This window comes from Gouania willdenowi, chromosome 3, assembly GCF_900634775.1.
Source record: "Gouania willdenowi chromosome 3, fGouWil2.1, whole genome shotgun sequence".
Taxonomy (NCBI): Eukaryota; Metazoa; Chordata; class Actinopteri; order Blenniiformes; family Gobiesocidae; genus Gouania; species Gouania willdenowi.
This window is the reverse complement of record NC_041046.1, coordinates 31,369,997-31,392,997: the sequence shown is the minus strand read 5'-3', so window position 1 is coordinate 31,392,997 and position 23,001 is coordinate 31,369,997.

Sequence of the window (23,001 nt, the reverse complement as noted above, 5' to 3'; positions counted from 1 at the left end):
CGTCTTTGCAAAAACATAAAATCAATAATCATCTCTGAAGTTTATTTTTCTATAATTCTTGTTTTAGGATAAAAAAAAAAATCATTCAGACACAGGCAACAATTTCTCCCAGCTCACCAACGTAGAGAACGAGTAGTAGGACGGGATACAAACTGCTTGTGATGTAATCCCGAGCAGTAAACTGCTTAGTAATCATATTGTTTACTCAGAATACATAAAGCAAACATTTAATAGACAGAGTCCATACAGTAAATAAAGAGCTGTGTAATGTGAGTTTGGTTTTATCTGTGGAAAAGATGTGAAGGCCTTTTTGTCAATGTGTGTGTGTGTGTATTGTGTGAAAGTGTGTCTCCAGTGTGGCCATCAGTGCCTGATCATAAATCAGAAGCCCTTCGACCGCGGGAATGCCCAGCCCATGGCTCCATGTGTAATTACAAAGCTGACATTTAAACAGCAGCAGCCATTTTTCACTCTCGCCCGTGCTGAACGCAGAGTGGTCTGCAGATGGAGTAAAAGTTTTCAACTCCTCCAAAATAAAAGACGAGAAGGAAATCGATAGGAGCGAGAAGGCTTTCTAATGTCGCATTAATGGACCCACATATTAATTATTCAACAGTGGCCATTTTGTCTGCTCATTAAAGTGGCAGCTGAGAGGAGAAATGAGCAGCATTACTCTGACCTGCTCTGCTAGGCAACATTATTACCACTATGTGCTCCTCGCACAACAAAGACACACAACCTGTGTGTTAGTGCTGCACATCCAGCACTGATTTGTATCTGTTGTTTCCATCTGCCTTACTTTGATTAGATCATGTTGGTATACAGCTTGTGTTTACCAGTAGGATTCATTGCAATGGGACTTTGACTATTGACACTATCATGAACATGTCATTTGTGGTCGAGGAGGATGGGGGGGGGGTTCCAGATTCATAATAACAGGCCAATAATGTCTATAGCTGGTGTTTTCACATTGAAACATGCAAATGTGTCAACATTAAAGGTTCAATTGTGTTTAAATGAACACCAATAATATCCATAGATTGATGAGAATTGTGACAATTTCTTCAACTTTTGAATCATCATTGACAATGTGGCCTAAATCATTTCACCAAAACTAATGGTGACAATGAAATGATAAATATATCAGTCCTGAAGGTGATTTGACCAAATCACCTTCATAAAAAATCACATTTTTAAACACATCACCAACAATTATTATGGTAAAATTACAGCGACCGTGGCTCAGGTTGGGGGTTCGATCCCAGTCTATGCCTCTCTGTGTGTTGACGTGTCCTTGGGCAAGACACTGAACCCTAAGTTTCTCTCAGTGGTCCCTTGCATGGCAGCTCAGTCCCATTAGTGTGTGAATGTGTGTGTGAATGTGTGAATGAGCTGATATGTAAAGCGCTTTGGAACTACTTCAGTGTGGTGATAAAGCACTACTGTATATAAACCACGTTCATTTAATATTTACCATAAACAAGCACAAGAAAACTAAATAGAGCACAAACCTCTGCCAAATATCCTCTTTGCCAGATATTGGCACTTATCAGGATCAGATCACATGATCATTCACACGTTCACTGTTCACTAACCCCAACCAGTCGGAGCAGACGGCAGCCACCTCTGAAACTGGTTCCACTGGAGATTTCTTCCTATAAAAAAGGGGGAGTTTTTTTCTTCCCATTGTCGCTAAACGCTTGTTCATGTGGATCTTGTTGGGTTCTTTATTTACTTTGGACTCTATATTTTGTTAAGCGCTTTGAGATGACTTTGTTGTAATTTGCGCTGTATAAATAAAGTTGAATTTCATTGAATAAAGGCTTGGAAGAAATCTCTATTCCTATTAATAATGATGGCACCAGGCACCCACATTGCTTTGGAAACATTGCGATAAAAAGTGCACTCCCATTACGGAATAAACTCATTGTGGTCTGACTTTAGTGGGTCAAATTTCATAAAGTTCAGTCAATTACGAACCAAGATATGAATTTTTGAAATTTCACCAATGATGAGAGATAGTTTTTTTTTTTTTTAAATATTTTTTAAACTGATCCAAAATCAATATATTGATTCAGATCCCTTACAAAATGTATTGTAATCTTTGATGGTGAAAGGTCGATCTTTGGTTCAAATTCTGTCAAAATCAGTTAATAACTTGGGACGTAATCCTGACAAACAATCAAATACATAAACACCAGGTAAAATATGATATTATATTCTGCTAGTAAGAGAGTGTTAAAGTAGTATGAAAGACTACAGTATGCACCGCAGCCAGATATTCTGCACATTATTTCACCTCATACTGCTACACATACTGTACTAACCAGTGATGATTGAGTGTGGGACCCTCCATGTGTGACATTTTCAGAAGCGGATAAAAAAAAATTGTGTTAAAGAAAAGAACCAAGTTACTTTTTGAGAGTAATGTGAAAAAAAAAAAAAAAAAGCACATGAATCCAACCAAGTTTGTTGTTTTTTGCTCCTGTCATATGTTCTTGTGATATTTTGTGCATATCAGTGACCAGGGTTGGGGTCAATTCTAATTGTAATTGTGTAATTGAACTGTATTTTGCATTGCAATATCAATCAATCAATCTTTTATTTGTATAGCGCCAAATCATAACCAATGGTATCTCAAGACACTTTACAGTAGAGCAGTCTTAAGGACAGACTCTTCATTTTATGGATACACACATATGCATATATACAGTACATATATACACATACATAAGTATCCCACACCCACATTTATGGGACAACTTGTGCAATACAATGTCCATCCTTATATGCATTGTGTGCATGATAGTGTTCAAACAGTGTATACAGACTTACATCTGTCACTGGCTCTTTTTAACTATTTTTTAATGCATATTTTTTTAATTTTTTATTTGCTTAACTAGTTTAACTTTGCACTGTGTGACACTGTAAATTTCTCCATTTGAGAGATGAATAAAGGATTATCTTATCATATCTTAATTACAATTATGGCATAGTTATAATTGCAATTGTAATTAAAAAACATGTTGCTGTTGTAATCGTAATGAAATTGTAATTGAGTTCAAATAATTGACTTTGTAATTGTAATTGCCATGAAAATTCTATAAAGATTGTCAATATGCATAATATAATTTGCATTAAATTATAATATATAATTTATCAAGTTTTCCCACATTTTATCATTTAAAAAAAATATTAAAACCATTTTTTTATATTGATTAAGAAATAAATTAGAGGATAGATATTAGTTTTTTAGTGTATTTTACAGTTGATTTATGGCCCGTTATCAAAACAGATGCTAACAGAAAGCTAACACAAGAGGAAGGTTAACTTTTATTAGGATATTTATTTGAGGCTCAGTTATTGTAATTGATAAAATAAAAAATATTGAAAAAATGCTGATCACTGTAATCGTAGATGAATTGTTGTAATTGAACATGGACAATTGAAAATGTAATTGTAACTGAAAAATGTAATTGACCCAAACAAACCCTGTCAGTGACTCATGATTAGACTATAATTACACTGTTTCACAGATTTGATGTTTAAATGACATGAACCCATGCAGTTACTGTATATGTTGTATAACAAATGTGTTTGTTTCATTTTTTGAAGGTGTCATCGTGTGTAATGCAGAAAAGGTAGAGTTTGAAGACTGTGTGTGTAGTGTGGGTCACTCAGTACTTGAAGAACGTGTTTGAGGCGCGATCAGTGAGACACGAGGTGGAATTAAAATTCCTCTTTGGCCTTCTGTCAACCTACGACTGCTGACTGCACAGAGGAGCTGCTGCGTGACGGGATTCCTAATGACACTGCAGCAGACATTGCCACAAATTGCTCTGACTTGATTTATTTCTCCTTTTAAAACCCCCCACATCCAACGCCGCCGCAGCGTTCTCACCCACCCACTGCTCCTCCTCCTCCTCCTCCTCCTCCTCCTCCCTCTTTACAATTCATGCATTCAGGTTCTCTCTCCGCTGTTGTCTTTTCCGGTCCTCATAGACACATGAAACTCTGTGCACACGAGCATACTATCTACTCCTCAGCACCATGCCAGTGGCAGGGAACATCTGTTTCTAGGTCCCCTGCCACACAGCGTTAGAGTCATGGGAGGTCGTTGACTCGAGTGGCCGGTCTGGTAAAAGGCCCGTGGGCAGAGCGTCCACACACAAGTTTCGTCCACGGGTCCATTCCTGCCTTTCCTGCCTCATGCTATTTGTATTTTTGTTTGTGTACATGATGTTGCAAGCCTAGACACTGATGTTGTAGGTCAAAGGTCACCGAAGCATCAAAAACATCCAGAGGCTGCTTCTGTGTGTCCTTTTTGTGTCCTTTTCCATGCTGTCACTATTCATTTTGACCTCACACTTTGGTTTAGTTTTAATCATAGTCTTTTGTTTTGACTAAAATGCAACTTCGTTTTAGTAAGAATGTAGTCATCAGGGCTAATTCAGTTACACTTTTATAGTCAAGTTAATGACATTAAGATTTTTAGTCGACTGAATCTGTTACAGATGTGGTCGACTAAAACATGTAGAATAAGAGTTTATGCATTTTTTTTTTTAAAGATGAATTTCCCATTGATAAATCTGATATGGGATGTTATTAATGTCTGTCAAATACACACACACATATTTGATGAAATCAATACATAATTCCTGCATGAACACATGAGTTCTGATTGGATTGTGTCCCGTGTGATGAAATTATAGTGTTTTTATTAGGTGACGGAAATATAATGTTATGTTGCTAGCTTTCGTTCACATGCATTTTATTAATTAGTCACAGTCTAGTTATTATCACTTTAAAAAATGTAGTCGACGAAAACTACGATGGAAATTTTTTTGTCAACAAAATGAACAGTGGTGTGTGTGTGTGTGTGTGTGTGTGCGTGTGTGTGTGAACAATTACTACAAAACAGAAGACCTCACTGGGAAGCTTCTTGTTTCTCACCACAATGCAACACAAAAATAAACAAAAAAAAATACAAAAATTCTGAGAGAATGGAAATACAATTACAAATTACAAAGAAACACAAAACTGCTAAATTGTGCAAAAGGTGTCAGAATATATGCAAAACTACAGGAAAAAGACAACAAAAAAAATACATAAAATAAAGATTTTTTTTTTTTGAAATGTTGCCCTCAGATTAGTTGATCACACTGATAAAAGTTGCCCATGTCTGTCACCATGGTGTTCATTTGCGTGTGTGTGTGTTAAGGGCGTTCAAGCAGTGATGCATCCCTGTGCTTACCCGCTGTTTACCCGTTTTAATCTGCTGTTTAAACTGTCTCACTTCAGTTAAGTTTCTATTTACCTAACCAAAGTGGAGCGCTATCAGAGGCAGCAGGCAGAAGTCTGTCAGCCACACAGCAGATAGCTCCTTCATGCAGCGACAGCTCTGATAAGGGCGGAAAGTACTGTTTAATCAAACAGTGGAGGGAATGGTAAGTGCACACAGGGAAGCATGGAATGGGCTGTGCCTGCAATTCAGAAATCCATCACCAGGCTTGTGAGTAAAGGCCTTCTTAGGCTCTCTGCAACCACTTGATCGGCCTCAGACTAGTGATTTACTAAGTGTGTGAGCTGACAGAGATTTAAATTACATCTTGAGTGCTTGAACCTATAGAGCATTCATTGCTGAACCCCCAACGGTGATTCTTAAGTTGTCCTGGTGGTGTGTTCAGTAGTGGGCGCCTGTTGAAAACCAGTTTAAATTACATAATGGAGTACATTATACTTTTGTTTTATAGTCTGCTCACCAAATTCATATTCTTGAGTGTTTCACTTAAAGAGTAACTAAACCCCTGCTTTCTCCTGACCTGGCTCTAGGAGGGAGATTATAAAAATGCCTTCAAGAGCTGGAAATGATATAGGACAAGGCCAGGCAAGGCAAATGTATCTGTATCGCACATTTCATACACAAGGACAATCAATGTGCTTTACATGATTAAAAAGCGCAATATAAAACATTTAACAAATTAATAAACAAACATTAAATTCAGCAGTAAAAACTTTAAATCAACGAACTTGGTCTTTAGTTTTTCAAGATCGAGACAAGTTGTGTGTGTAAATGTGTAATGTGTTACTTACATTCTCCAGTCTAATATTCCCTTTTTTTCCCTCCTGCTCATTATGTTTCAGTTTATTTTTCAATGCAGTCAGCATGAAATGTATGCATGTATTTTAATTGTTTAAAAACATTTCTACATGTATAGCATAGGTGATGCTGGAGAGGAGGAATCCTCCAACAGAACCTCCTGCAATCATCTCACGCCCCTAAAGAGCGCAGCGCCTCTGATTGAGAATCATTACAGTACTGGATGAGTATTGATTAGAGAATGAATGAATAATACACTAGTGAGGTAAAGCTTCAATAAAAAAACATGACTACGCCAAACTGTGGCTGTTTCTTTTGGTTTCATCAGAATTAATGAGGCTCTGAGGTTTGATTATTCCTCTGTCTGCTCATTGTGTGTGTTTAAATATTCATCTTTCTTGATTTTCTTTCTCGTCTCTTTTTCCCCCCACTTCTTCTTCCTCCGTCGCTACATTTTGTAACCATCTCACTCTTTCCAAATCCATCCATCGTTTTTTTCCTGCCCTTCTCAGACGGCAAGCGGAGTATTTATCATCTCTGTACCTGGAGGTTTGGGCCTGCGTATCCAACTGATAGATGGGCAACTCACTGATGTGCAACCACCTCAGGAAGCACAAAGCAGACAGCTATTTAGTAGCTGAACAAGACACATTGCTTTTCTTTTATTGTTTCCAAACTGATAGTGTGTGTGTGCGTGTGTGTGTGTGTGTGTAGTTGTTGAGAGTGGTTGGTAGGGGGGAGGGTGAGTGAGTAGGGGGGGGGGCAAAATGTGAAGAAAAAAAGTACAACAACAGATGCTGCTCGGCTGTCTAGAAAAATGCAGGTCCTGGACCAATATCCATCCACAGCGTATCACTATGTTGTTGTCAAATCAATGGCTCTGTTGGTGATGACAGCAAACATAAAGCACTCAGACTGTCTCCCTGCCCGCTGTGGAGACTGCAACAAGGGAGCACTCTGAGCAAGGGTACTCATAGCCCCTAGTGTGTGTGTGTGTGTGTGTGTGTGTGTTGTTACTATTCAATGGAATGAATCTTAAGTCCGCTCACTTAAGTGATACATCAGCATGAATTGCTGAGGATTCATGATTTCCTCTCACTTTCTGCTGAAATTTTGAAGTTCAACCTAGTGTTGTAGTATTTCAGACAGTTCTTGGTCTCGTGACCAGATTTTAAAGGTCTTGGTCTTGTCTCAGACCTGAAAGCATCTTTACTTGGTCTGGTCTAGGCCTCGGAGTGTCCAAACTCAGGATTTTTTTTCTCAAGACCAGTACTGATTTCTGGTATTCTTCAATTTACCAATGAGATAATGAGGAGAACTAAATCAAATGAGTAGTAAAGTGGGAGTAAACGGGATAGTTGAACATATACAGCACCAAAAGCTACAAGCCGAAGAGAATCAGTAATGGGCGGCAGTAGCTCAATCCTTAGGGACATGGGTTGGGAACCGGAAGGTCGCCATCTCAAAAAACGGAAGTTGTTCTGGTAGCTAAAGAGGTACCAGGGCACCTCTCGCCCAGGTACCCTTAAGCAAGGCCCTGAACCCCAACACTGCTCTGGTGCATAACAGTGTAATGTAATTTCTCTTCAGGGATTAATAAAATATTTTAAATTCAAATTCAAGTAACTATAGGGTGTTGGGACCATACCAAAATGTAATGTTGTAGTACTCATGTCGAGACTGTTACAGATTGGCACAAAGTGCCAGAGCTGGAAAAAGTACTTGTCTTCAGTACTCAAGTGAAAGTATAGATACTTGAATAAAAAATGACTGGTAAAATTATTGAAGTTGCTCCCTTACTTGAGTAAAAATACAAAAAACATGCTACTAAATGCACTAAAGTAAAAAAATAAAACAAATGTCCCTTCAATAGTAAGACAGGGTTTTTGATGGTTTTTAAACCAGCAAATTCTATATCTATTAGTTTTTGAAGAACTTGTAGAATACTGGTACATGGAAACAAGTGAAATCTGTTTCATTTGAACACCTGGAGAATTTAGCACTCATAATAAATACAATTTGTAAATAAAATGTGTCAAAAAGTAAGTGCAAATGCTCAATAAAACCCAGAGCACCGTTGAGTTGAACATTTTTAAGAACTTGTAGAAAACTGGTATGGAAATAAATTCAATCTTTTACCTTTTATGAACACCTGGATAATTTAGCACTCATAGTTAAAATTTGTTTATAAAATGTTTAAAGAAATAGAATGCAAATGCTCAATAAATCCCAGGGCAGCTTTGAGTTTAACATTTTTAAAAACTTAAAAATGTTAACCATGAAAATAAAGGACTTGCTTAACAGAAAAAATCTCAAACGACCAAAATGTTGCGTCATTTTATGTTGTGACGTAATCTTCAAAGGTCTTAAAAGTAACCAGCTTATTTTTAAAATGTGAGTAGAAAGTACAGATATTTGTTTAAAAAGGTAAGAGGTAAAAGTAAAAAGTCGCCAAAAAATAAGTGCTCAAGTAAAGTACGTATACCAGAAGTACAGTCATGAAGTATTTGTACTTTGTTACTTGTCACAGTGCACAGCCAGGTCCAGCTCGTCAATCAGGAAGATCAGCAGCACCTGCAGAGGTGAGCACGGCTGTGAGCCATTAGCAATCAGCTGGAGTTTAGAAAGAGGGGTTTCACTCTCTGTTCTGTTTCTGAGGGGAATGGGAGTCTAGAAGCTTCTGCGCCGTATGCTGACCTTCTTTAAAGCTTGAGTTAGACTGTGAATAAATGATCCCAGTACTTGTTTGGTTGTTTGTGGTGAACACATCCCTGTTACTATAGTGACAAGTATGTCACACAGAAGATTGGGGTTCAATTCCCTGACAGGTCGAGCAATCCCCCCCGTCACCTTTTAGAAAGCAGTGGCCCATTTTTTTGTTTTAATTTGTTAGCTTCACCCATGACTGACCCTTTTGATTGTTTTTGTTGTGCTCAGCTTTGAGGGGGTGAAACGTAACAAGACCAGCACTATGGTGGTTCACACAATACATTTTCACCAGATCGCTTTTTGCTACGTTCACATTGACATTGTAAGCATCTGTGACCAAAAAGTGACCGAGTCAATCGCTACACATTTAGGGGTAGTACACTTTTTCACAATGTTGAATGTTTTCTGTTTTCAGGAATAATGTTTGAACTGGTCAACGTGGCAAATTCCACTTTTAAAAATACATATACCAAAAAAAAACAAACATTTTAGGGTATTTCCTGGGTTAGGAATAGGGATAGAGTTAGGTTAGAGTTAAGGCTTGAATAAAACTGATGGAACTATAGCTAGAAGGACACGGGTTTGTCAGTGATGGAACTATCGGCTCACTGCGCAGGCAGACGCATGCGCACAGAAGTGCCGGAACTATAGTCAGGATCAGTGACGTGCTGTGACCACTAGGGTTGGGTAGGCACGTTGCAAATCGAGACCACCAATGACAATTTCATATGTTTCTGCTGGCAAGTGTTAATTCAATTCAAATCAACTTTATTTGTATAAAGCAATTTCCAACAAAGTCATCTCAATGCACTTGTCAAAATATAAAATTCATAATAGTAAAGAAAAAACAACATCCACATGAACAAGCATTTAGCCATCTAACAAAATCAACATTGTAAAACACCATTAAAGAAACATAAACAATTATTTAATATAGCCTTCATACTCTCCCAACAAGATATATCTCATGACACGGCAGCACATCTGTTTGTGTTGGAAACACAGAATCAGAGAGAAAAAAACAACAACTTGGAGCAGCCTCAGTGAGGAGCATCCACAAAGCCAATCCTTCCTTTTGTACCATTCGCTGTGAAAAGTATGAAACATTTTCTGACCTTACCTTTGCTGAAGGTCTGGTAGCTCAGGTGTTGGTCTCCCATCTTTTAAAAGCTGTCGTTTTTCCTCAAAAAAAAGTCTCTCAATTGTCTCTAGCACTGTCATCCTACCTGTAGTGTTATCCCGCCCACTCGCTAGAGAACGTAGCAGCAGCGGTCACATGGGATCAATTCACTAATGTACTGTGAACTTACGTATAGTTTTTAGCATAGCGCGGTTACGTCCAAAGGCAGCGTAGAGAGCTGCCTTTGGACGTAAATGGTTGTCATCTTGGGAAACTGACTGCGCATGCGCAAACAAATAAAAACAAGCTATGGGGCCAGAGGCAGAGGAGCAGTCGTGTGCTTTTGGGAGGGGGTGTGGCCTCCTTCTGCCATTCCAGGAAATAGCTGTTACGGTCCGGTGTGGGTGTGGACCCAAATGCAGAAAAAGGAGGCAGGATCGATGCATAGCGTTCGTGGAACCAGTCCATTCTTTTATTATCAAAACAAAACAAAACTTAAATCCAAAAAGACAGGTGGTACAGGGAGCAAAGACCATACACAGCAGGACACGAGGAGGGAAGACAACATACACAATCACAAAGACAATGATCCCGCAGTCATACTGTGTCCAAGCACTCAGCTAAGTGAGGGAAGCTTGATTGGGAATGGGCCACACCTGGGTGAAAACATGAGGGAGCTAATCAGGCACCAACCAAGCACACAGACATCACTGGGGGGTGGAGCCACAAGTAGGAACACCTGAAACACAGACAAGAGTTAAACATGACTAGACTCAAACCGAATAAACAAAGACACATAATAACTTAAAAAGGACCCCAAGGGCTAAATAAACAGAACCTGACATAAACCCCCCCTTAAGGAGCGGGTTCCAAACGCTCCAAATCAAAACATCAAGACAGGGAGGGTGGTGGGGGACCCGGAGGAGGGTCGAAACAGTTCCGGCGGCCTCCCATGAGAGGGTGCAGGCGAGACAGCCGGTGACACCTCCGGCGGGCAAGGCGAAGCGGGCGCAGGCTAGACAGCCGGTGACACCTCCGGCGGGCCAGGCGAAGAGGGCGCAGGCTAGACAGCCGGTGACACCTCCGGCGAGCCAGGCGAAGAGGGCTCTGGAAAGCTGGACGTTGGCGGCCTGGTGCAGGGAGCCGGCACTGGCGGCGACGTTGGCGGCGGCCGGGTGCGGGGTAGGCACTGCCTACCCTGACGGCACGTCACTGGTCAGGATTGTCTGAGGTCTGGTTCCAGACCAATAGCAACATCCAAATATATATGAATTAATTTGCTCTTTTAAAAAAACAAGTTATTATTTGGCACTCTTCTTCTGTAGCACAATTCATCTCCACAATGTAAAAGGTGAAGTGAGACTGCTCCCAGCAGTTCATGTATGGTACTGCAGCAAAATGAAGCAGCCAGCAGCCGCTGGACTGATTTATGCATGATCTTACAACATTAAACGATGCATCGACGCAAATTTTTGTAGTCAACATTTCAATTAAGTTACTGATATCTATCTAATCTAGAGTCTGTCTATATATTTAATTCTAATTGTTCTTTTGCCCCTCCTGGCAAGAATCTCAAACTCCGCCTATGGCGGCACCATAAAAGGCAACGAGTTTGCATATTTTTTAAGTGAAGTCAACTTATTAGTCTTTACAGTACAGTGATGAAGCAGCACGTGCAGTGTTCCTTTCCTGTTTTTTTTATTTTTTATTATTATTATATTTTATTAGATGGACTGTGTAGAGAAGCATCACTGCAGGATAAAAGAGGTTCCTGCACTCTGTCCACACCGCAGGCCAAATTTAAGAGACTGCACTCAGTCTTGTGACATTAATGGGACAGAAGGCAGCAGGGAGACGAGATCACGCTCGAGGGAAAAGTCCGATTGTAATTCTCGCCTCAGCTGATGTTCCCCACGCTCAGAGGAGGAGGAGAAGGGTTAAAAGGGGACCAATGCAGGCAAGAAGACAAGTGTCAGCAACGACAGGAAAAAGATGGAGGCTGCCTATGCCTCCTCCACCCCCTCCATATACAGCAACCCCCCCACCCCCCAACCAGCACAGACAAGCATATGTGGGCTGACAACATGACAGAGGCTGAGAAGAGAGGGAGGGGAGGGCAGAGAGGGAGAAAGAGGGAGATGCAGGGGGAGGACTAGGAGCAGGACTGACATCCACAGCTCTGACAGATGATGGATGCACACACACACTCACACTCAGCTGTCAGCCATCCTGCTCCACCCCTCCTTTACCTCCATAAACCCCGAGAAGTTCACAATACTCAAAACACACGTGAAAACGGATGAACTTAGTTTTTGAGTAAGTCATTGAAAAGTTTGAGTTCTCAACTACTTTAAATTTCAAAAATGATTAACGTTCAAAAATTTTAAATTTAACAAAACTTACTGCAATCCTACTTAATTCATTAACATATCTAAACTAAAGAAAATATTGATTAATACCCAAAAAAGAAATAGTTTTATACGAAAGGTTGTCATTATCTGTTATTAGCATGAATAAGGTGTCATGAAGGCTGTCAATGGTGTTTGCTAAATTATGACACCTTTCACTGAATTATGACACTTTTGGAGCTATGATGGTACTTTTTTTTTTTCATGGTTAGGTGGAGGGATCTAGTAGGTATGGAAGCCCGTTTCCGCCACTAAAAAACAAAAAAAATCACCAAGGAAAGTCATAATTATGAGATAGAAACATTTTTGGTACATTCATCTGTACCCATGGCACTGACCAGAAATCTCCATTTGTTGTTCAATAAACTGAGCTACTTCAGCCACATCAGTTTTATCCTTTCGACGCCAGAGCCTCTTTTTGCTTAGTATCTTTTCAAGGATGCGTTAACTCTATATTTCTATGTGAATTTGCAAGCAAACAAAGTATTTCATCATTTGTAAAACCCCGTCTAAAGTAGTCTTTGATAGTCTTATCAGCCATCTCTCAGTGTCAGCTCACCACATGAACAAGCTGCTGTAAATGTGTTTAAGTATTTCATAATTATGACTTTCTATCTCATAATTATGACTTTACTAACTCATAATTATGACTTTCTTTCTCTTAATTATGACTTTCTATCTCATAATTATGACTTTGTTTCCCATAATTATGACTTTCCTTTTTTTAGTGTTCCATAATTAGGGATAGGTGCATTGATGATTTTCTTTTTAATGAAACCCCCTGAAGGGTTCTGGACTGTTCAGTGTAGAATAGGGAGTCAAAGGCAGGGCTTCTCTGTTCCATACACCGTTCATCAAAGAGTTTGTGAAGGTGTATCAGTGTCAGAGTGTATGGAGTGTATGTAATATGTTCAGAGCTCAGTAGTGGGTAGACTGACTGTAGTCAGCCACCACTGTGCCTGCTTGGCAAGCCCTGGAGATAGATTATGGCTGTCCGAATAGTTCCTTCTATCTCCTTTCCTATCCACTTTTCCATAACCTCATGGATGACGTCACGGGGTTAGGGAAAGGAGTTAGGAAGGAGTTAGGAAAAGGTGATCATGTTTGTTTTGACAATCAGACACATCCACTAGGTGACGTAATAATCCGACGGCTGCGTATCCTTTCCTTAGCTTAAAGAAAATGTGAACGCTCTTTTATCATGGCCACCACTTAAACACTTCCGGGGGTTAAAGAACAGTAGATAGGAACGGAGATAAGAGGGACTATTAGGACACGGCCTATGTGAAAGTCAAATGGAAATGAGTATGGGGCTTGAGTGTGTATTGTAATAATAATAATAATACATTTTATTTGAAATTCAGTGTCATTCAGATCACCCAAGGTCACTTAACAGTACATGATAAAACCACAACAACATAGTATAAAACCACAATAAAATTTAAGCTAAAGCAGTATAAAAACAACAGTAAAAATGTGCAGTAATCAGTAATTTGGTATGTCAGCAGTGTGGTGAATATGGAGCAGGGGACAGGAGTGAGGAATGGGCTACCACCCTGTCATACCGAGCTGGATATCTCCTGTTGGCAAACCATGTGAGTTTATTCAGAATCACCAGGGTCTTTCTGTGTTTCTGGACCTCACCGGCATCCATCCTCCAACCTTCTCCCTTCTGAGGAAGGGAAGGGTCGGACGTGGATAGTGTTTGAGTTTACTGATGATGCAATTCTTCCTATAACTGGATTGGTACATCGGTCTATTTTTAGTTTTAGGACCCGAGGGCTAAACATCCTTTAAGTTTTAAGAAATGAGTCATCAAGTAGTTAGGTTTTATTTTAATTTATGGTTATGGGTGTATAATCTTTTAGGTTTAGAGCACGCTTCTTCTAGTTAGGTTTGGGCTGGGATTATGGTTAAGGCTTTTAATCAGAAATCAGAAATGTGTTATTGGCCAAGTACAGTTTTTAGGACAGTACAAGGAATTTGACTTGGTAGTCGGTGCGAGAAACAAAAAAAACAAAAAAACAAGCCAGTAATAATAATAATAATGATAAATATAAAATCCATTTGATGCAACATGTGTTTTATAGGTTAGGTTAAGGGTTAAGGGTTTGGTTAATGTTTTCTTGATCCTGCCCTATGCGGGAAGTTGGGCTTACATCACAGATGACATTAGCGGTAGTAAATAAACAGGCACCATCATGAAAAGGGGGAAAACAACTCGTCTGCCTCCTGTTTGTCCAATGAAATCAAGAAAAACACAACCAGAAAAGGCCAGGGGATGATATAAGTTCAGTGCTAGGCATATCTGAGTGTCCATACAAAGTCCCAGACTTGGGTGAACAATCCAAAACATTGGCCCAATTTCACCTACCCACATCTTTACAATAATACATAATAAATAATAATAATAAATTAACTCCAGCCAAACACAAAACAGCTCTTTGGCATGGTGAAACCTTTTCTGTTACAACGGGAGTGGATACATTAAAGTTGTTTTACCCCCAAACAAATATGGCGACTTACCTGGATACCGGATTTCCAGAACGCTCCTTAAGTGCTCAGTATCAAAGTTCTTTACTCATATTTACAGTGCAGGAGATCTCCCTCCCCCCAGCCACCTCCTCCTCCTCCTCTCAGGCCTCAACTCAAACTCTTCTTCCTTCCCCAAAACTTCAGTGAAAAAATGCAGAAACGCACACACTTTCTCACAAAAAGGAGCTCTTCAGAGGGAGCACTGGGACGGATGATGTTATACGGGTACGTTTGCATCACACAGAGCTTTGTGAATCCACCCTGATGCAACACCCTCACTCAGGCAGCACTGACCCTCCTGCTGTATCCATAGCTGAGCTTTAACAAGCCAATCAAAATGCAAGTCAGAAGCAACAGCGTCTGTAGAGCGAGATCACGCAAGCTGTCTGCATATTACTCTACTCAACATACATCTATTACCATAATGTCTTTAATCCCTACGACTCAGATGCCCTCACACAGCTCAGATAGCTCCTGTGTGCTCACTGAGACGTGTAAACACATTCAGTGTCACTGTGTGTGTGTATGAAGGTTATGAATCTTTTCATAACAAGAACTAATAAGTCAGTTTTTATTCTATCGTTTGAAAACACTGGGTTTGTGTTTTCTCTGTGCAGGAAACACAGAGCTGACGTGTGTGTGTGTGTGTGTGTGTGTGTGTGTGTGTGTGTGTGTGTGTGTGTGTGTGTGTGTGTGTGTGTGTGTGTGTGTGTGTGTGTGTGTGTGTGTGTGTGTGTGTGTGTGTGTGTGTGTGTGTGTGTGTGTGTGTGTGTGTGTGTGTGTGTGTTGCAGACGTCCACCCTGGGACTGTGTGTCATCGATCGAGCTGCAGGAAGAGGCCTATTAGCTTCAGCCATGGTTCAAGCGGGGGAGTCAAGTGTGTCATATGTGGAGGCTCTAATTGGCAACACACACACACACACACACACACACACACACACACACACACACACACACCCTGATGGAGGAAGACTGAAAGTGTGAAGGCAGAGCTGCAGTAGAAAACCCACCTCACCTTTACTGACTACTGTAGCAAAGAAACGTCCACATCTGTATATAAGCTGAATGCCTGTGCTCTGAACACCGTGTGACTTAAAATATCACAATAAAGCTTCTTTCAATGGGATGCCCATCTCATCACTTTCCAGCACCCTTTCTTTTTCTCTTTTTCAATGTGTGCATGGTCTCATACTGCCCTCTGCAGGCACATGAAGGTAAAAACGTGTGTTGCACAAAGAAAAAAGAGGTGATTTGATCATGTCTGTTAGAGGTGGGGAAATGATCTGTTTACGATATATTGCAATTTTCATTTTACATGATCAAAAATATAAAAATTTTGAAAATGGGGCCCACAACAAGGAACATTTCAGACCCACTGGATTAAAGATGCAGTCCACAATTTTGGAAAGCTAGATAGATTTGCACTAACCAGTTTTCCTCTGATGTCCCATTATTTTTGTTCCTTTCTCCAAACACACAATGTATTGACTACTATCAGAATCAAAGGTTTTCACCCTGAATAACAGTGTTTCTGAACAGGATTCACCTTTAACACTACATGTAGGGTAGTGTACTTACTGACTTGTGATACGCATGCATTGCATCACAGACGAGAGGAACTAAAAATAAATGGCAGACCAAATTTTTTATTTATTTTTTTAATCAAAATGTGTTATATATGATCGTGCAATAGTATAATAGAGTTTTAAAATGTTCATATTGAAGCAAACACATTCTGGGTTATTTGAGTTTCAGGTTTGAAATGAATGTAAAGCTTACAAAGCCTTTTTTAAACTTACACTGCTAAATCTGTAAAACACTTTGTCATCAATCAATGACTTATTGGTGAAATGTTTGTTTGGTATCCACATTATGCACAGATTTTACATTCGTACGGGTCAATCTAAATGGTGGCTTACACGAAAAATGTGTTTGTGTCAATTGGCTATTCCTTTGACTTTAAACTAAAGCTTTAAGACAGCCCAAAATATTTGAAATTACAATATGATATAGGCCTCAAATTTCCAGTATGCTCCAGGGCAGTTGTGGCTAAACTGTAGCTTACTACCACTGGTATGATTGGTGTGAATGAATAATGGTTTCTGTGAAGTGAGTCTCCTTGAAAAAAGTGCTGTATAAATCCAATCATTATTATTATTATCATTATGAATTACCAATGACACTAAACAGGAAGTGATGAACTTGGTCCGGATTGATTGAAAAACAGAATCTGAAGCTGTAGCTACAGCTGCAGAGCATTAAAAATACTGTTTAGTTAGTTAGTAAGAAACTACAATTTCACAAAACGTGCAAACACACTTGAATTCAAGGAAACAGGATGGCATAAACAGGTTATATATACACTGTTGGCTTACTTAGAAACGTTTCTCGGTGATCAAAAATCAACATGTTAAGCTTAAAACATTCATTTTGTGGAATCAATTTGTTAAAAGACATAAAAAACAAGCTTTTATTTGTTAAAAGACATGAAAAATTGAAGGGTGCAAACAAAATTATCTGTTTTGTTAGTAATTCTAAAAGTTTTTTTTGTTTGTTTTTTTAATGATACAAATATTACAGTTGTTTTAGTTATTATAACATCTAAATATTGTTTAAAGTGGGGCCATCATGCATCTTGTGTAGCGATACAAGGCAGTAGTGAGAGTGAGTTTCCATGTGTCTCAGCTCAGTTTATATTACAAAGTTTCTTTTCCAACATCCATCATTACCAGTGTTACTGTGAACCTGGTGAGCCAGACGACCACCAGGCTGGGTGTATATTTCCTGATCAGTGGGGCTCCGTGACACCTGTGTGTTCAGAAGAAGGCCTCGTGGTGAACTCGCACCAGCCTCAACAGCACCACAGGTCTTCTCCTCTATTATCGCCTCAGTGGGACAGTGCAGCAGTGAGGCTTTGAAACACCTGATTCCTTCTCTCTGATCGACACGTTGGTGCTCAGCAGCTCCGCTTATATTATTCTGTATTTGAAGTGAGCAAGTGAGGAGAATATATGCATGAGATGAGCATGTCTGAAAGTCAAAGGCCTCAGACATGCATGTTTCCAATGTGTCTCTACCAGCTTCCACACCCACAGTATCTCTGTTTCACTGTGCGCAGTGTATCAACAAAACATCCATAATAAGGCCCACGATTTGATCTAAATGAGGTGTGCTACTTTAATGGGACACCCTGGAAAATGTCTATACACACCTGTTGGGTGCTTTTTTTGAGATTTTTACATGTTTACAGTATCTATTGTATTCATTGAAGGCGGGTTGATTTGAATTACATGAGCTACATTATGTTTAGTTTAGATCAGAGGTTACGTATGTGTTGTTGCATCTTGTGGTGTGGATAATGATGACTAAAAGGTGGCATAGAAAAAGTCTTCGGGACAAGTGATTAAATACACTTCAGTGTAACAATAATAACCTATCCTTACCAAAGCAAAAAAAAAAAGAAGAAAGCAGAAAACAACAATGTGCAAAACAGATTATTATTAAGTGTTTAAATAGGAGTAAGAAGTTTAAACCTTTGACGCTAGTTTTCCTCAAAATGAAAATACAAATGTTCCCATCAAAACAATATTTATTTAAATTAAACATGCAATATTGTATCATGTCTCATTGCAACCACAGAGAAATGTGGTTGCAATGCAGTTTAAGTAAGTTTACCACTTACTTAAATGAATCAACACTGCCTCCTTGTGGTGGAAACAATGTTTACTAGTTTGATCCTTGTATTGTTTCTTAATGTTTGTTGTTGTGTTGACTTTGTCCAACATTGTTTAACATTTTTGTAGCTTTTAAATGTTTTGTCTATACCTACTGCTGTACATAAGTTCAGAAATTCTAAAACGGATGGAAAGTAGAAAGGTTGTGGCGCTATTTCAGTTACAACATGTTTAATGCTGCACTTCTGGCAATTTCCAAATATGCTGTCATTTGTTTTGGTCAGAGAATTGTTTCTTCTTTTATCAAATTCTGCAAAAAAAAAAAAAAAAAAAAAGTTTTAAAAGTAACGACGGTAAACCTTGAGGTTTTAGACGACATGTGTCTAGGCTGGAAATTGAAAAAAAAATGCGTTGCTCATGGGCAGCTCTCCTGGAGCAGTTCAGACACACCCATTATATACTACAACATCTAGAAAGAACAATCTATGCTATGCTAACTAACTACTCAATACTAACTATACCTCTCTTTTCACAATTCTCTCAATCAAACACTACTCACCACAGATTGCAGAGTTGACAAGTGCTAGTTTTAACAGGATGGGCGGGGTCAACAGTGACGTAAGAAGCCACCAAAACGTCACAAACGGAGCCGTGCAGAGACATTTAGAGGGGCAGGTGCTCAATGTTAAAAGGGGGCACATGGAACACACATTTGAAACACAATAAAGGAGGGGTGAAGATACGGCCTCTATCCATAAAGCCATCATTCAAGCTGTGCATTAATTTAGGACATATGAAGTAGATAATGTATTAAGTTGAATTTAGATCACTATTAGACACTGGACTCTTTACCTGTGGCTACTCTTCCTGCAATCCTTTCTTTTCAGTTTTAATCAAATTGGAGGACAAAAATGTATAAATTTTGACACCTCTTTAATTTAATTTCACAGCTTTATTTCTGTTTTCTAACTAAAAAATCGGCTATCCCTGGTAATCTTATCCCCAAGTCGGATGAACAAAAGCTGGCCAAGTTTATCCAGGACCAGTAACCATGGTGATTTAGCCTCTACAGCTAACCTGTAACCATGATGATTTAGCCTATACAGCTAACCTGTAACCATGGTGATTTAGCCTCTACAGCTAACCTGTAACCATAGTGATTTAGCCTCTACAGCTAACCTGTAACCATAGTGATTTAGCCTCTACAGCTAACCTGTAACCATAGTGATTTAGCCTCTACAGCTAACCTGTAACCATGGTGATTTAGCCTCTACAGCTAACCTGTAACCATGGTGATTTAGCCTCTACAGCTAACCTGTAACCATGGTGATTTGGCCTCTACAGCTAACCTGTAACCATGGTGATTTAGCCTATACAGCTAACCTGTAACCATGATGATTTAGCCTCTACAGCTAACCTGTAACCATGGTGATTTAGCCTCTACAGCTAACCTGTAACCATGGTGATTTAGCCTCTACAGCTAACCTGTAACCATGGTGATTTAGCCTCTACAGCTAACCTGTAACAATGGTGATTTAGCCTCTACAGCTAACCTGTAACCATGGTGATTTAGCCTCTACAGCTAACCTGTAACCATGGTGATTTAGCCTCTACAGCTAACCTGTAACCATGATGATTTAGCCTCTACAGCTAACCTGTAACCATGGTGATTTAGCCTCTACAGCTAACCTGTAACCATGGTGATTTAGCCTATACAGCTAACCTGTAACCATGGCGATTTAGCCTATACAGCTAACCTGTAACCATGGTGATTTAGCCTATACAGCTAACCTGTAACCATGGTGATTTAGCCTATACAGCTAACTTGCTGCAGAGCAGGTTAACAACCTGCTGTGGCTCTGCTGTCAGTGTTGTGAGAAATTTTACAGAATGTCCATAGTTTTTATACATGTTTCTTCACAAACTGCCATTGTCAGCAAAAAAAAAGCTAAATTCCATTGTGATTGCTGGGTTTCAACCCATAGAGGGCACTGGGCAGTCACTCTTACATGTATATCACAAAATATGTCAAATTGAAATAACTGAAATGTCAAGATTTTGGACAAAAATCAATCAACAACACTACTTAATACCAAAAACACACAAAAAAAATGTGATTTTGGCGTTTATTACTCTTTAACACCAGAACACACCATGCCAACAAGGTAGACAAATAAAAAGATTATTCATTTTACTTTCCTGTTTGAATAAAGGTTTAAAAAATTGTGTATAGTGCTGTCTCTATACTGTATCTAGTAGTTGATAGAAGTGAAACATTGGTGGACTTAAGCCAGCTGGCCTGGCCTGGAATGACAGAACCAGGTGGTTAAAAAAAAAATCACTTCTTTGTACCACAGCTCTTACACACACACACACACACACACACACACACACATGCATGAAGACACTGCCTCATTAGAGCATGGAGACTCCAACACACAGTGAGCTCAATGACTTCCCTGCTCTACTTTCTCTGTTAGAACTGGGTCATGATGGATGGATGGATGGATGTTACATTGTTTTAGTTTTATCTTTTTATACTACAAACACAGTCTTTGTGTTATAGGAACATCCAACCTCTAACCTCTATGGTTGGAGGGTGTTTATTTTTCAGAGCTTTTTCATGGCCTTCGACCTGTGAGCAGACCTGCTGACAGAGTGTTGATGAATGTTGGAAAAAGACTGAAAAGATGTGGACTCCATCCATCCATAGCTGTCCCATAATGCACATAACACACTTCTTCTCATGTCTCCCCTGACAGACATGGAACAAAAACAATATACCAACTTTCTTCAGTTTCGAACTCGTGTCGACAACAACACTGCCTCATCTGTAAGCCGATTGGTTGGACAGAAATCGATCCCGACAGCCTTTCAGTCAAATTTTAAGCCTCACTAAAAATGTCCATCTCTGCTTTGACATCACCCATGGAGCACCATAGATCTTCATATTGGGCTTTGACAGAATGTTCAAAACAGCACGAGATCAAAGGTCTCTGCATGAACGTTGTGAATGTGTAAGGGCATAACTTACAAAGAAAGGTTACCTGCAGCCTCACAAAACAAAAGATGACCTGGACACAATAAAAGGTTAAAAGACAAAACAAGTAATGAACGCTTCTTAAGCTGTTTTAAATAGAAGTGTGACGCTGAGGAGTGGTGAAAACAACAACGGTCTTAAAGTGTCCATCATGGATCATGATTGCCATTGTTACAAAAAGCTCTTTCTCAGCAGAATTTGAATGCATGCAAGTTGTCTGGGTTGATAAGTCAATAATAAAGTCTATGACTACAGCAATAAAGGTTGAACTGGTTTGTTGGGTTTGTTCTGGATTCTCCTGGAAGAGGTGTTGCAGTTTTCTGCTCCTAACAGAAAAAAGATCTGCACTGGCTGCTCCATCATCTCCAATTCAACGGCTTCAAATTTAATTTAGCACTTTTGCCCAATTAACTGTCTTACATTCAACATGTTGAACACTTTACATGTGCTAAATACTTATTTTAACGGGGCGTTCAACCACGTTTGCATGTTGTTTTTTTTAACGAAAACTAGATTAATCCCTTTAATGGCAGTTCTGTCCCATTGGTCTGTGAATGGTAATGTAAATGTGCTGATACTACTTTGGTGGTAGATAAAGTACCATATAAATCATTAACATTTCCAAAGAAAATATCGGTGGATACAAAAAGATATACACAAAAAAAACAGACAATTATCTCTTGGACGTAGACAAATTGTGGCTAGAAAACCAACATTAGTTATTACTAGTTAAAAGCTAAGCTTAAGTTTCTAAACACTGTATATTGCATCTTGTTCTGTTTGTTACTCATTTCATTTTTCAAAGGAAAGTCTTTATAAATCCCTATAAGTCTATTTCTTTTTTGTTTAGTAGCTGGTTTCTACGTGTATGTAGTTAATGGAGTTTTAATTCAACATTAATGAATTATTCATTCATTCATTACATTATTATTATTATTTGCAATATTTGTTCATCCCCACTCCCAGGGCGTGGGGCTCTGTGAGAAGTATCCATGTTCTCCGGCTTCACCTGAGCACCAGCAGGCCCCAGTGGTCCTGTGCAAACTGGATCAGAAGATGAATGAAAGATATGAAAGGTGTTTATTTTTTTAAAACAATGACTTCAATATTTATGACAAACTGTCTCCATAGGAGATCCCTGGTTGTCATTCATTAATTAGTCTGTTGAATAGTGTGGAGGCTGAAAGTTTTACAACCTCACAGATGACTTCATGATCTGACCTTGGTGAGTTGTTCTGGTGCTGACAAAATACCTTCTGCTTCTGTAACACGATCCCAGTTCCTGGAAAAACCAACCAGTCCAGGTTTAAAATGAAGAAAAAAAACCATTCTGAAGTGTGTGTAAAAACTTTATGTAGTCACTGAGCGCTCATAGACTCTGTTTCTGTCCACACTACCAACAGCTGCGCTGCTTC